Raw genomic sequence first — 16,942 nt, 5'->3', positions numbered from 1 at the left:
CCATCGAATTAGTTGCTTCTATTTATCAAAACTTGAATGTAGATATTCACCTATAAGTGAAACAAAAATCTTTGCTCGTCATGCGAAACCAGGAGCACATTACAGCATTACAATACATAATTGTAATGCTGTATACTTAGTTCTTCCTGACATCCGATCGTCTTTTTAATGTTATATTCCTTTCAAGTTATAGCGCATGTGTGTTTCTCAGTGTTAAGTGCACATCCACAAACTCATTTTTATACCAAGATATGCAGATATTGAAAAATGTAGGCAAACTTATTCATGTGTTTAAGCGAAGAAGAATTTATGATACACGTATTTAATTACGCGAATATTTTGAAATGCAGACAAAAGCTGGAACACTAAACTACTTTAACAAATTAAAATAAAGCTATGCAAGTATAAAATAACCTTATAGTTACTAATGCATAAAGCATCAATTAAAAGTATTAAGTATACTTTTAATCAATGATTACTTTAAAAGTAAACAACCATTTCTAAATCGTTTACTCAATTTAGTATATTACATTTAATATTACTGTTTTGTTATACTTGCCTCATTTATTTGGAAAAGAGATAAAGGCATTTTAAGAAGAAAAAATCTTAAATTACATTCAACGCACAGGCAATAGCATATTAGTTGCAATTGTTCAGAAAGATACTAATTTAAATATGTTCAGTGTCATTAATTTATAAATGATTTTCTCTCTTCTGCACGATCAATATATAACAGACATTGATATCGCCTGTTCTGAGAGGCTAGTTTGCCCTCGAAGCCGAATCTATATTAAAGAAGCAAGCTTTAACCATTAGCTCTCTACAATGTAGAACTGAATAACACATAACAAAAGCAGAACAATTAGCAAAACTAACCCTTGTTTTCTTTATATGCGACAAAATGTATATACGGCAAAATGACAAACTAATATAAGATACCATATCATATACCATTGCTAAAAAAGAGTTCACATTTCACTTAAAATTCTTCTCTGGATATTAAGAATTTTGGTACGTTTTCAAAACTGCGCTGCTTAGTAAAGCAATTCCTTGGAATATGAGGTGAACAACGACGAAGCAATACTTTCATTTTGTTTTCATGAGGTTCCACGCACATCAAATATGGTGATATTTTCTTATGATAGTTGAGATATTTGCATTTTCGTCTGTTTCTTTTATTCTAAAGTGTATAGAGTAGGAGAAGGGAAATGATTATGATTATTTGCAAAAACAACAATAATTCTATGTTCTTTTTAGGACCTGTCGACTTTTCTAACTGTGCTATTTGTTGTTTCTTGCAGTATTTTCTATCAACAATGCTTGTGATTTCAATTTGGAGTTTCGGTGTAAAAATGTACCTACGCAATGTATACCTCTGACTCAGATGAGGGATGGCAAACTTGATTGTGCCGACGGGTCCGATGAAGGTAAGAAAATTTCTTAACTAAGTCACTGTACTGCATATTTCATACTTTCCTAACCTACTTAGCTTTGGTGTAGCACATTGCTACTCAATGTGTGTTTGAAACTATCCTATTATATATCGTATCATGTGATACATTATACCCTATGAATGCTGAATTACCGAAATGGAAAATGAATACTCCTTTAGAAGAATGGTATAGCTATTTAGGAGCTTGAATTTAAATTCACGGGCAATAGTTTTTGAATATTCTAAATAAGAAATAGTAATATATTACAAATCACAGATCATTCCTCACTACAAAATAAGCAATAACAATGGTTTTCCAGCTACTAATGGAAGTATTATATCCCTGGAGAGAGAGAGAGAAATTAGGAATATAACAGAATAACTCGAGAATTTACGAAGAAGAGAGGGCAACACAAAATGCTAAAAGCCTATAATACACTAATACTAATATTATTAAAAATGTATTAGTAAATATTGTATTAGAAAAAAATCTTCTTGCTCCCAAATTATTGGAATCTGAAACTTAATACATACATTATTGAGTTTAAAAAAACTGGTAGTCGCCGTTGCTATGATCTCAATATATTTCGAATTTTAAAATACGATATGGCCTTCATATCGAAGCAACCATCCATGTTTTGCATTTTCAAAACGATCATTAACGGCGCTTTACTTAGGAATAGAAATTATTTTAGTATAGATCGTTTTTAAGCTGCCATTCACAATGATGGTAACCAAATTACGACTTTCCATGATTATCATCACTCCGAATACTGCATGACGTTATGGAAAGATCTAAGGTGACATCAATTATAAATTGTTCTCCAAGTAAAACGCAGTGTATACTTATGTTGCCTGACTTATTTGGACATCCCAATTTTTCTGATATACTACTTACTAGTGAAAAATCACGTGCATAGAAAGGGGAGGGTACATGAAATACCAATAATCGCTTACAACACTGGAAAGGGGACATAGTTTAGAGTTAACCAACTTCTACTCAGGCATTATTACATGCTGTCATATTAGTCATAAGTCAGCTTAGGTTACTGTGGCACGAAGTATCCAGGCACAGCTGCAGTTCATGTTATTAAAATGTTAAAAATAAGATGGCGAAAAAAAGGCAAGGTAGACCACCTAAAGAGATGGAAAGAGACAACAAACTACTAAAAAAAATTTATACGTTTTTTTGATCATGTAACGGCAGACTCACTCAATCTGGATCTCAGATAAGTAGGCTTTGTTCCAGATCATCATGTACTGAATTCCATAGCTTTCATTTAAACGCAATAACTTCATGTAAATCAAACATGATCGTAAAAATGTTTGGGTTGGCATGAGTGGTGCATGGTTCTCTGTGACTGCATAGCAGTGGAATAGAATTGAGTGACCAGTCACAATAAAAACTGTTTCTGGCTACCATTCTTCGAGTAGGCCAGAAAAGTTTATTTACCAGAGTCTATCATTCCTTCTGTTACGTACAATAATGCTTGCATTATGGGTAGGAAGGAGGTTTATTCTGATATGGACTAGAACTTGTTATCATAGCGCAGATAAAAATGAAAGCAGAACGTTCATTGAAATCTGAACGATTCTATGATGGCTATGTGGCAGTAGATTGCGAATTTTATCGCCCAGTGGAAAGCCTCTACCCTACTTACTGGACGCCTAAAGTGGCTTCAAAAATTTCCAGGCCTGATCTCTAGCGTAATGTTTCCGGATTATCTAACTCTTAGTCCATGCATGGTACTAATGTGTTATGAATTTACTTTCATAATGGTATTTACATTATGAAATCGTCACGACCATACACCAAGTGACACTGGCGACATGGTTTGAGAAAATAAGTGCAGGCGTTAGACTGGCCATTTAGTCAGTCCAGTCATTCCAGCAGAATGGTGTCTGTAATCGCTGCGAAGGCAGACCGACGGTGTTTTACATTTGTGAAAATAAATGGTTTTCCCAAATTTATAAAGCACTCAGATATCCAGATAAATGTTGCAACATAGTATGCATTTTAATAATCAACTTCAAACATTATATAAGACCTTGTTCCCAAGAGTGCAATAGCAATATAATTTAGGTAATGCATTCCATTAATCAATTCTTTTTTACATTGAATTTTTTTGCTACCATTCGAATACAATTTTCGAATTATTATTGTCAGAATTCTTTTTTTTTAAAAATAAGGAATTATGTTTTAGTTCAAACCAGTGTTTCTTAGAAATACTATTTATTGCTCCATAAAAACCATAAAAATGACTCTTACAGATAAAGACATATTGCTTGATTTAATCTAACTACTAACAAAAGAATAGATTATATTATTGATTAGATTATAAATATCTTTCTTGGTTCTCTAGAACAATTACAAAAGTGTGGGGGTGGGGGGTGGAGAGAAAGTTAACAATTGCATTTGCTAAGGAAGCTGTCAAATAGCAGAGACTGGTTTTATATTATCAATGTCCGGTTTTAGGTGTGTCCAGTAATAAAAGGGTCAAAACCACATGAAGCCAGTATTTATATTGTGAAACGAGAAGGCTAACCATTAACAGAGTGGTCAATAAAAATGTAGGGGCTTGCTTCATTTTACATAAAATTTTAAATAGCATTCTTAATTTAAAATGTAGTAAAAACGAATAGAATATATATTAAAGAATAATAACACTACCAATTTTATTAATAATAATAATAATAATAATAAGCTCTTAGGTGGAATTTTATTTAAGTGCAGATAACACCTGGAACATTTCAAATCAGATATTTTGGAGAATTCATTCATAAAATTAACAACCAAAAATGCTGCCCACATCCCAATACAGCATAAATCGTTCAATATTTATACTATATCAGTGCACCGTAGAATAAACACACTTAGTTAACTTAATATTTATGTTTAGAATCACAACGAACATGAATGGTGTTAGATGTTGACCAAATATATCCAATAGGCGAGTGTGTATTTTGCTTGCCAGCTTAGTGCGTTATCTGGCCAGTTTCTATGTTTAATAAATAAATAGATAAATTCCGTGTGATGATACAGCGTTTCCCCTTTTTACGGGAGTTCACGGAACCATCTAGTCCCCCCAAATTTTATCCAGGCTCCGGAAGATGCATAGACTGACGAATCGGACCTATGGCTGGGTCAGTATTCCTGACTGTAATCCGTGTGTGTCCTCGGACCGGTTTGCCTGCTTGCAGGATGAAAAACACCAGATAAACTGGCGGAAAAAAACCCTGCTGTACACGCCCAAGACCGGCTATGGCTGAGGAAGATCCTTGAGTTCCTCACGTCGTTGACGGGAATCGAACCTTGGACACTACTTCCACAGGCATATGGTTGCGAAGCGCAAAGCCACTAGGATAACCACACGGGCTATGTTTAATGAAAGATAAAAAAAAAAAACATTTTCTAGAAGAAATTTATTTTCTTACTGTGTATGATGTCCGCGCAGTTAGCCTAACGGCTTTGCGCTTCGCAACCATATGCCTGGGGAAGGAGTGTCCTAGGTTCGATTCCCGTCGGTGACGTGAGAGCTTAAGGATCTTCCTCAGCTATAGCCAAGTTAGCCGGTCTTGGGCGTGGACAGCAGGATTTTTTCCACCAGTTTATCTGGGGTTTTTCATCCCGCAAGCAGGCAAACCGCCCCGTGAACACACAAGGTACAGTCATAGGTAGTACGACAAGGAAGGCAATGGGAAACCACCTTGCTCATAGTCATTTCCCTAGATGGTGGCATATATATAGCTGCCCCTAAACAGCCAAAAGGCTATAACCTCAACGATGACTGTGTATGATAGTAACCTGTGTATGAAACACTAACACAACTTCATAAAACGTTCCTACTTTTTAAAGGGAATTCTAACATCCCCCACTCAACATTCAAAGTAGGGGAACAGTGGGCCAATCCAGTGAACAGGAGTCTCTACTTTCCAATCAACTGGTTATGAAATCCACTTCAGGCAAAGGTTAGAATGAGTTACAAACCTGAATGGGTAAAGCTTAGAATGAGTGGGAAAAGTTACCACCTAGGGGGAGAAAGGTACCTTCTCTAAGTGGTAGAAGGTTATGACCATTATCCGGCGTGAGACCACCAAATTAAATATAATTCATGCGGAACAACAAACGATAAAAATAACTTTTGTGGGACAATCCAGATATAAAAATTTTACTCGCGAAATTTTTCTATCGAATGAAATGGTGCTTCTAGGCTGATGCAGACCAATAGCTTAAAAGAACAACTGTTTTTTTTCATTGAATATTAACAATACTCTGCTAATATGCCATAAAATCTGGAATACAATACAATCATGATTTGTAATGTCAACGACATTATTATTTCAAAATGCTTACTGCCCTGGTACAGGTATTCGATACTATGCTCATGATATTATGTGACATTCGCGTTCCTAAAATTCCTATCTGTATTCTTTCATCTTCTATCATAATAATTAACATTAAAGTCTCACCTACCATTTTTTATCATAGAAATGCACATGCAACGGCCGTCCTTCTACTGACAAGGACATCAAGATACCAAAACCACATTAAAGCAAGTGCGCAAGCAACCTTCCATTTTAAATACGTGAGATTTCAATCGTTAATTTATAGGTTAGTGCAAATGCTCGTGTATAAGTGAATGGGAGTTTTGGACTAAGTGATCATATCCTAAAGAATGTGGTGCCAAATGATTGAGGAATTTTTAGGTTTTGAGTAAATGAGGTAACATCTTTGAAGTAATTAGGGCAGCGAATAATGTATTTTATAAATGCATCAGCAATTTCGTTTTTCTAATAGCAGTCTCACCCACTCTACAAAAGAATTAATAACTAAACTGTTGCAACAGTAGCGTTTGTTGATAAGCACACAGATAAAGAAGTCGAAAACCTTGTTCTAGAGACCGCGTGTGTATTTTTTTTTGTCACTTCATTCCTTCAGTAATTATCCCGAACTTAGTGACTAACTGACATAGGGAAAAAACGTTACTTATATTCATGTGTAATAAAAGCCCTAAACAAAAAAGTGCACAGTAAAGTTAATGTTTTGAAAACGTAAACTGGAAATAGAAATTTTCTTTCCTTAATTATGCAATTAAAACAACACAAGAAAGACGCCAATGACTTTATTGGCATCTTGCTTGTGGTCAATATTAAATGACCATAAATAAATATATGGTAGCCAATAATTCAATATTTGAAATTAGGAGATGAAATTAGATGAATTCATTGCCGAAGTGAGACCACCATCCCGCTTAATGGAGGCCTGAAATGTCTTGAAAAAGTCTCATGCTTGGTCACTAGAGTAGGGATTCTGGACTAAGCACAAATATATAAAAAATTTATATATATATATATATATATATATATATATATATATATATATATATATATATATATATATATATATATATATATATATATATATAATTGATAAAAATTGGAAAAAATTCTTAGCCAATCCACGGTACAGATATACTGTAGATATACTAATACAGATATACTAATAAGCTTTTGTGGGTGGGGATCACATTAAAAAAAAGTAGCACAACATATTCAGATAATAATGTGCATTAAAGAGTAAAACGCTAAACGCTCTTCTCAGATTGAATTTCATCGCTAGATTAACTGAATCAGTATGTCCTGTCTGTATGTTTATATATAGAATGGTTCATTATTATCATAATTCTCTTATCGCGCACAAATAGTAATTCAGAGGGATTACTAACTGTTACGGAGACATGGATACTTCTCAGTGGGAAGTTATATCGTACGTTTTACATTGAACAATAAACCTTTGATATAACCGTCGCCGCTGCGCATTCAAATTACTGCTGCACACAAATCTTCGTGAATGAAATTATCACGTGCACCGTACTTCCTCAAATGATTTTCTAGTTTCAAAATGGGAATAAAGTGAAAATACATACCTTTCTAATGTTATCGTCAGAAAATTGACTTAGCACTGAATAGGGAGCAAAATTTTTATGTACGTAGGACTAATATGGAGCAACCAGACACTGAAAAAAGAAACACTACGTTATAAATCATCTTGCTCAAGAAAATAATTTATTTTCACAAAACAAGAAACTGTATATACGCTGATTGGAAAGAAGACGACGAACACCCCATGGACATCGTGCCATGTAACGCACCTGTTTGTAGCCACTATAAATTAGAGGAATATGATGCTCCAAGTCAGTACAATCGTGTCCAGGTGAAATGGCTGCGAGAAGGGAAATGACAGAGTTTAAAAGAGGCGTTGGGATAAGATTCCATGTTGCAGACCTATCTGTTCAGCAAATTGTTGACAATTTGCTAAACAGATAGTCCTATGTGGACTATCTGTTCATGTGGACCATCCCAGGTCCACAATCAGTGATACTATACTGAGACGGAAACGCAGGAAATCAACTGCACGTGCTACCCGCAGTGTACAACACACCACACTCACCAAACATGATTGTAGAGTGCTACGAGGGATAATATATAAAAACTGCCATTCGTCGCTAGACACGTTGAATGTGGAGTTCCGACTATCTACTACACAAATCTGCATAAAACAACAAAACATTCAGAACTGAGTTCTGACTCAGTTCTGAATGTTTCTGAAACTCACAACATGGTTTTTGATAGCAGGACCGCAATATGCAACCCCACATTACCCGAACCAAGCTTCCACATCCTGTACACGCAACGAGCGTGTACAGGATGTGTACAGAATGTGGTGACGTTCTGTGAACATGAACGTTCACCACACTTGACTGGCCTCCACAGAACCCTGGTCTCAACCTGATCTCATTGTCTCTTTCATAAAAAGAGACAATGGTCAGCACCGTGTCATAAGGCTGTTGCTGGAACTTCGAGGTTTGTGAACATTAACGTCACCACAATTGACTGGCCTCCACAGAACCCTGATCTCAACCCTACTGAACATATGTGGGATGAACTAGGGCGTTGGGTTAGGTCAAGGGACGTCCGCCCCACTACATTCCGGGACCTCATTACATGCCTACAGGAAGAATGGTTCAAAATTCTCAATGATCGTTATCGTACGATTGTGAATAGCATGCCCCTTAGGATTACTGCATTCATTGCAGCAAAAGGAGGTCCTACATCTTACTGAGGTTGGCACTATAACTGTTTGTTCATCACAGTATGGTGTCCGTACTGTGATGAATCTTTAATGAGAAAATAAATGAGAATACACTTCGATTCGTCTTCTTTTGGTTTCAGAAGTTTTGATAAAAATCAGTTTAATCCAATCAAAGAATACGTTTAAACAGATGGGCTATGAAATCTAAAAGATTTCATAACTCATGTAAAAAAAGGTAAAACTCGCAGGCGTGATTGGCCATTGGATAGGTGTAGATGTATCCCGCAAAGGGATGGTTGAAGAAGCCGCTCTAGAAGAGCGTGTATATATTCATGAGTTTATAACTCTTGTCTTATTTTTTTCTATATTTCATGCATAATATATCTAAACAATATACTAAATAAAAGTTGATTGCAAACTAGGAGATTCCCTCCCCCTACCCGTTTGCTACGCTCTCCAGTCTCCCGATGCGCAAGATTTGATGTTCTAATCTGCCACCTTTACTTGCTTCTGATTAGCAGTGCTTTGTATCGCATCTGATGCTCTATGGTGATTATGTGTGCGTCACTCTCGCTCCTCTACATTTTATGATACATAGAAAAAAGATGGCATTCAATTATTTAAGTTAGGAATTTACGAGATTTTAAGGTTTTTTATTATTATTAAAAAATTATATATTTCAAAAGTTTTTAAAGTATTTCCGAGTTTCAACACCATCGATAAGAACCAATAAGAAACGAAACGGGTCCGTATAGTTGTAGAGGAAACAATACTAAATATTTCTTTGTGATATCAGAGGATTCGTGATGATTGGACAGTAATGTCGTCCTTAGTCAAAACTTTTAATCCCATTTATATGTGGTCCGGATATTAGAAACTTTTAGTCAATTGGCATTTCAAAGCTTATTTAAAGATGTCTGTAAACTTCTTCGCATAAGTCAGCAAAACAATACATGTCTTTTGGTTAAAAATACTTTGAATTTAATCTGTGTGTGTGTGTGTGTGTGTGTGTGTGTGTGTGTGTGTGTGTGTGTGTGTGTGTGTGTGTGTGTGTGTGTGTGTGTGTGTGTGTGTGTGTGTGTGTGTGTGTGTGTGTGTGTGTGTGTGTGTGTGTGTGTGTGTGTGTGTGTGTGTGTGTGTGTGTTTACACAGACTTTACATGGGAGTATTCTTTTACAAAAGTATAAGATCATAAAGCAAGTAAGAAGTGATTTCTATAACCAATCACCAACCAACTTAATCTACTTTGTTTTAATTATGTAGATTATGTTGGTTAAAAATATTACAGAAGTTTAAAAAAGCTATGATAATATTTTAAGTCACTATAAGCCTTCTTATTATGGAATACAAAAGGTGCTTTCGTAATCACATAGAGAGTGCAATACTGCACGATAAATAACCGTTTTGCTGTTTTAATTAACTTTGCCATTAAAATGATCCTACACAGAACCTAAAGTAAAATGGCTGATAAATATGAATACATATCACAAGTACCAAATTCGTTAAATTCCATGGAGAGAGAGAGAGAGAGAGAGAGAGAGAGAAATTATTCTAATCATTTACTAACTTTTCAATAACAACGGACCAATGACTCCAAGAAGAAGAAAAAAAGAAAGAAAAGAAAACCAGAATCGTTTCATCAATCCAAAACGGGAAAAAAAAAACATGAACATCTTTTTTTGTTGTTGTGGGCGTTTTGAACCTAAAACATGTTGAACAATTTGGCATGGGCACAGCAAGCGCTTTTAATTACACACAATTAGCCAAACAGTATGATATTGTTCGCAGCTTAATTTTTGGACTCGTATGTTTCCAATGTTTTTGCGAGAACACTCATGAATGTCTGTGATGACAAATTTACGTGTTAGAAGAGAACAATCAAATAGTAGCTTTTAAGAGTGATTTCGTCCTACTACGTAATATGGGTAGAACTCTTATTTGTAGGTAAATGATTACGAAGAGCCCACCAAGCTTGATTCATATGAGGATGGTGCGGTGTAGTAATTTTTCTTGTTGAACAAGTCTTCATTCAAATCTTCCATGAAACATTATTTTTCCCTTCGTAATATTTTTTTATTATTAAAACGAGTTGAAATTGTAATAACTCCTTCCACGCTTAATGGAATTTAATGAAATTTGGTATTAGGATCATTTGTTGAGGATCTAATTCCGACCGAACTGGCCAATCCAACTAGTGCGAAATCACAACTGTCAGTTCATATAATTTTACCGAATATTTCTGATCTCACTGAAACCATCTCCTAACCACATAAACATATTCATCAAATAAAGTTTATTAATTACCCACTCAGAACGGCGTTATTAGGATATATAATTTTAATACAGTGTGTTCCTTTGCATTCCTAATATGGTCCGATTAAAATGTACACTGAGCTAACCCGGCATATTTTTTGTACAAGGTCCATATACATCCTGAATTTATCCGTCACGAGTCCGGGAATGACTTGCATACTAAGGGACAAACGGACGGAAGACAAAAAGAACATAATGAATTCTTAACGCTTTTTTTTTTTTTTTTTGCGAAACGCATGTAAGAGAAGCCATATCTTGTATTGCCTACATTTATAAAGGTGTTTCTCGCATATAATTAATTTGGTTTCACAAAGCCGAAAATTTATCATCAGCAATTTCCAATTTTATTGAAGTAAAATACATTTTGAGATCAGTAACCAACTACAATCACTCTTAGGAATTCAGGACTATGGCTGCAGTTTACTTTAGTTTAGCTGAAAGTACGGCAGAAGAAACTAAACGGTAGGAGGCAAAATATTTACGTATGTTATTCGCTTATGTGTTCGGCCGATTAGTAGGACCTGGCTGCAGTACTTTCGAGATATGAATCCAGGCGATACAAAATTCCTTAACACACGCACGCACGCACACACACACACACACACACGCACACGCACACACACACACACACACATATCCATTTTAATTTATTGAGTGGATGTTTATTAATTTGAAATGCTTGATACAAATTCCTAGAACAAAGTTATTTCTTCATAATAGTAAGAAACACAAAAACAACGGACCGAACTGACATTCCGGAACTCGAAACCTTATTTCCTGTAATAAACAGCACGGAATTTAAAAAAAAAAAAAAAAAAATATATATATATATATATATATATATATATATATATATATATATATGTCAGTGTTACCCCCACAATTCAGCGCGATTTCCCCAGTGGGCAGAACTGTTATTTTAGAAATGGGGCTTTCCTGTCATACTCTGCGGTCATAACTACAGTTCCGTAAGCGAGAGGTTCTGGCCACAGAGAAGTCGACCACCTGGCCGTAGGCAGAGTGGATATAGGCTGATCAACTGTCTGTCGTCAAACCTGTTCTCTTAACATACAGTCGACCTGAATTTTTTTTAGTTCTTATCCTCCTGCCTGTAAGAAAGAAGAAACACAAACAAGGTTCGTGGAATTCGTGAAACAGTCTTGAGTGAATAAGGACATACAGTTTCAATATTTTCATAATGAATGGAAATCTGTGTAAACTTTATATCACTTCTAACTTAGTGTAAGCTTCCCATCTAAACTGTAATAGAGAAGTCAAAGTTGGCTAATAATAAAAATATATTCGGTCCCAAAGATAGCATTATTTTAAAAACTGACAGTAGAAAAATTAAATAAATATAATGTTATTTAATAATATGATGTTTTAATAATATAATGTTATTTAATATAAATATAATAATATTAAATATAAGCAGAACTGATTTTTCGTTACTCCTTTATACATTCATTTCACTTTTTCCCGCTGTATTAAATGTTGCGAATATACCCATTCGAAATGTCAATAAACGACGCTTTTTTTTAAACCTGTGTGTGTGTGCGTGTGTAGAAGAAAGGTTTTCTGGAGGAAAAATCTCTTCCCTATGAATTAGACTGATTAATTTTTATTTACTTAAGAGGAGTTTACAAGAATACTTTTTATCATTGAAGCGATAACATCTCACCTTTATATAGACTTCAAAATATGACGCCAACACGTTTTAGCGAATGCATAGAATGAGCAAAAGGTACGCTTGGAAATGGACATTAAATAAAAATTAAGATTTTCTAAGTGTTATGGCTAAAAGCATCTCACCTAATGAGGAAACGAAAAGGCATTAGAAAATTATAAGAGGAACGGTATTATTATTATAAAGTAATATCCAAACGGAAGTAGAAAAAATATCCTTCCATTCTGTAGCCATCACGAATTACTACACAAAAAAGTTTTAAAATCAAAGGTTTACAAATTGGTCGTATTTCTGGTCGTATAATTTCACTCAAGGGTTTTCGAAACAGTTTTCATATGAGCACTTATTTCAGAACGTGCACTAGTATGAGGTAACTGTTTCCTATTAAGATCTCATTACTGTTCGCTAAAGTTCCTTATCTAAATTCTACACTTAAGTTTAATTAATGACATTCTCACAGACGACGTGAGTGAAGAAAAAAAATGTATATTCAAAAAAGAAAAGAAATCGCCCTGGGACTTCGATGTAAACATTTATTACCTAATCGAGGCAAAAGGGTTCACTATGCGGTCCAACTAAACTGCGAAGGCAAACAACAAGAACTGTGTCGATATAATTTACATATCTATTATTAGGGTTCGAATATTTCTCAGTTAGTCCACACGCTTCAAAAACACTTCATGAGTAAACACTAAATATTTTAATACCATTCAAACCTTTTGAAATGGCAACTGTAAATAACAGTTAACACTTTAACTTTGAATATATCCTTCATACTTTTCAACAGCTTTAAGGTATAATAACCGTTTTTGCTCCACATACAAAACTGTGTCGCCTGATACTACCATGCCGCAGGAAATGTAAAAACTGTCCTCCGTCATGTTTTACAGGTGTGGTAGTGTGAAAATGAGAGCAGCCTGCAAATAGGAAGTGGTGGTAGTAGTATTAAACTGTCGTTGATATCATATCATGTGAATATAAAAAAGGACATTTACAAGCAGTGAGTTACTTAGTAAATTATTACATCGGGAGAAACAGCAATAAACAGGAAGTTTATCTTCCTCTCTCTCTCTCTCTCTCTCTCTCTCTCTCTCTCTGTGTGTGTGTGTGTGCGTGCGTGCGCGCGTGCGTGCGCGCGTGCGCGTCCCAAGTCACATAAGCAAATATGATTATGATATTACACTTCTACATCTCAGACTTTGTCAAGATTGTCTTTTTCTTCAGCGATCCTACGTTTCAGATCAATAACTATCATATGCTGATGATATTCGAAAATAAAAGTTTTATCTAATAAAGGCGCTTTACAAACTGTATCTAAAACTAGATAGAGAGCGATTTATGAAATTGGTAACTTACGTAAGGCAAACATACTTTGTTTTACCTAATCCTGCCACTACGAATGGTCCGAATGAAACGAAAATTCCGATAATATGGCAAAATGTAATTTTGCTTCGGTAAATACTCTATTTCATTAAATTCTATTTACCTAGTGCAGAATTATCGCTATCATCTCAATCATTTACCAAATTTGACATTAAAATAATCCAATTGAAACCAACATTTGATAGCGCAAACATATTCTAATTAAGATTGTAAATGTCAAATTTTATTGTATTTCCTCCATCAGAATGCCATTATAGTAATGTATAATTTCGAAATGCTTGTTTCTCTTTATCTTGACAAGATATCATTAAGACAAAGATTGAGGTGGCTCGACAAATTCAGGAATTCAAAGTTTCAATTTTAATAAAATCCACTAAACTCCAGTCAAGGAACAACTAGCCTAATAACGGACGGACAAAATCCAATAAGCGCCTATTTGCGCATTTAGCAGAACCCATTTAAAATTAATTAAAACTGAAGATAAAATGCAATTTTCTGACTTCTACCAAGAGAGGCAGAACATAGGTTTTACTTGACAGTATTACTTTAGATTTGAGTACGAACGGGAGACTGCAAATGTCTTTCCTAGAAACTAAGAGCCTCTCAAATTCAAAGTATCTTCTGAAATCCTGTCATGTCATGTCATATTCAAGGCTTATTAACTGAGATTTCTGAAAACCATTTCTCCCATAAATAGATTTTTCCCTTTCCATATCTTACATCAGTTGTAGATGCATTTATTTGTCTCTCTCTCTCTCTCTCTCTCACACACATACACACACACACACACACACACACACACCGAAGCCCCCTTTATCTAAGAATACATATCTGCCAGTCCACTCACTGATAGCCGCTACCTTTTGAAGTATGCCGGGGGGAGATAGACGAATCATAGAAATGAACGCTCTCTAAATGGAAAGCGTTCATAGAAAAATGAATGCTTGATTTTTAGAGAGAACTGATGACTTCTATTTATTCTGAAATTTAAGGCATGCACAGGAGAGTTGCTTTTTTTTACACGTTAGTACGATATCCAATTCCTAGTGCACTAATGTAAGCCGCCATCATACTTAGATAGGTTTCAAACTTTTCAGGGTCTGTGCATTAAAAAAAAATCTATGTGTCGTAGATTGGCTATTGGGTTATGTTATGCGCGATGTTCATTCTTTTCTGCAATGAGTGTTGCTTTGCCAAACAGAAAGTTTAGAAAATATGAGAAATCAGATTGTACTCCTGTTGTTAATTCCCATCCGAGAAAAATATTGAAACAAAATGAGTAGTATACCTGCATGAAATCTAACATGAAATAAGTAGATTAGTATTAGAATAATTTGGAATTTTTGAAAAGTAATGGATATTTGTTACACAAATCCTAATACATTCAAGCTGAAACTTAACCATTTTAGGATAAAACTGATTTAAATTAAAAACATGAAAATCTGAAATCCATTATGAACTAATAAAATAATCTGAGCAATTGAATTTAGTTTTTTTAGTACTTTTTCTCGAGTAGATTGTTACCAGACTAGACAAACTGGTATAAAGTAAATTGCCAGCATCAGAAAATTGCTGCACAAGATTGTGAACTGCGACATTTCGGTGAAATTCTGTGTTAGGGTAATGAAGCGTTATTGGAGCAACGGCTGATTCACCTGATGGCTAAAATGAAACCGGGAAAGAAAAGATAAGTAACCGCTCTCGTAAATAGCATTAAAATAGTTTACACCACTGCCAAGATATACCAAAACAACAACTTTTGCGATTATGATATTAACAGAATTAAGATATATTGAAAAGGACTTGATAGTTTCTTAGATTTCTTAGTCCACAGGCAAAACACTATAAAGGAAGTTTCTAAAGAGATGTTAAATAGGCTGGTCACGACTATTTCTTAGAGTAGATAAGTTGAATGGCCCACCTCCTGACAGTGACCCGAGAAAGAAGTCTTGGTGCAAGTTTGACTGCTTTATGCTGTTATGCTCAGTTCTAGTTTCGAAGTGTGTTAGTTCTCATTGCTTGTTCCAGATAAACAAGGACTTATACAGAAGATAAAAAAAATAAAAATTCATCACTTCATCTTGTTATTCCTACCATATTAAAGAAACGCTCATTTCTTTAAATAAAAATTAGTGTATAAATGTCTGGAAATGCATGTACTTTAAAAGATTGAAGGATAACTTGAAGTTATCCTTCAATAAAGGATAACTTATATAAGGCTACCTGAAACAGTAAGTTACGCATAATTAATTAGCAGACTTCAGTTAGACCTGACTTTACGTGTAACTTTATACGCATTCGCATTTATTCGAGTACAACTGGATTGGAATACTACTGTTGAAACTGGAAACATATTCCCTAGCTCTTTCTCAAATTATTTTCATGTATTTTAGTACGATGCTATATCACTGGGTGGAGACGATTAGCGAGAATGATTAATCGCCTCCACCTATGATTATATGTTTCCAGGAAGGCCAAGAAAATATAGTCCGTTCTAAAAAATCCATCTGCATTCTGAGCTGTTTCAACATACACGGATTATTGAGCAGGCATCGTCAATAGAAAAGCATAGAAGCTGAACAGAAAAAGGCGAGGATTGCATTTGTTTGGAATCAATCCAATTATATGGACTAATATCTAGTTATCTAATTGTTCGATTATATTATCCAAAATTTTCGAAGTACTTCTAAGGTAAAGACAATATCAGTTTCATAGAAAAGACAGTAAAGTCATAATTATCAAACATAAGAGACATCATTTACTACATAATAATTTTAGATGATGAACTTTTCTACAAAGTAAAGGCAAATAAATATGATTGGCAATGATTTTTAAATTAAGTTGCTATGCAACCGGATTTTTATTTCATTATTTTTTCCTTTCTTACCATGCACTACGCCTTAAACAGTAAGAAATTATTTGTTAAATAATATATTTTTTTTCTTTTTACGTCCAAGGATAAAGCGTACCCGGCATGGCCAGTACGTAATACAAATGTAATCCAAGTATGTAACTTATACGTGACTCAGAAATG

At 34.7% G+C, this 16,942-nt stretch overlaps 1 protein-coding gene across 11 annotated transcripts in view; it reads right to left on the bottom strand.

The window, feature by feature from the left end:
* The window catches only part of LOC150099022 (uncharacterized), a 589,139-nt gene that overhangs the window by 483,209 nt on the left and 88,988 nt on the right, over positions 1–16,942 (bottom strand). Inside the window, exon 1 of one of the 11 annotated variants that reach the window (XM_090405635.1) lies at positions 7,360–7,432. The exons of 9 other annotated variants lie outside the window; for them this stretch is intronic. The gene's annotated coding sequence lies outside the window, so the exon portion shown is untranslated. Of the gene's footprint in view, positions 1–7,359; positions 7,433–16,942 lie in introns of those variants that run through there. One more of the 11 variants, XM_090405634.1, reaches the window with a different exon arrangement.

The sequence above is a fragment of the Typopeltis vanoorti genome, chromosome 15 (assembly GCF_054136105.1).
Source record: "Typopeltis vanoorti isolate ZY-2024b chromosome 15, IOZ_Tvanoo_1.0, whole genome shotgun sequence".
Classification (NCBI taxonomy): domain Eukaryota; kingdom Metazoa; phylum Arthropoda; class Arachnida; order Uropygi; family Thelyphonidae; genus Typopeltis; species Typopeltis vanoorti.
Note: the sequence above shows the minus strand (reverse complement) of the source record. Positions and strands in the feature narration are given on the sequence as shown.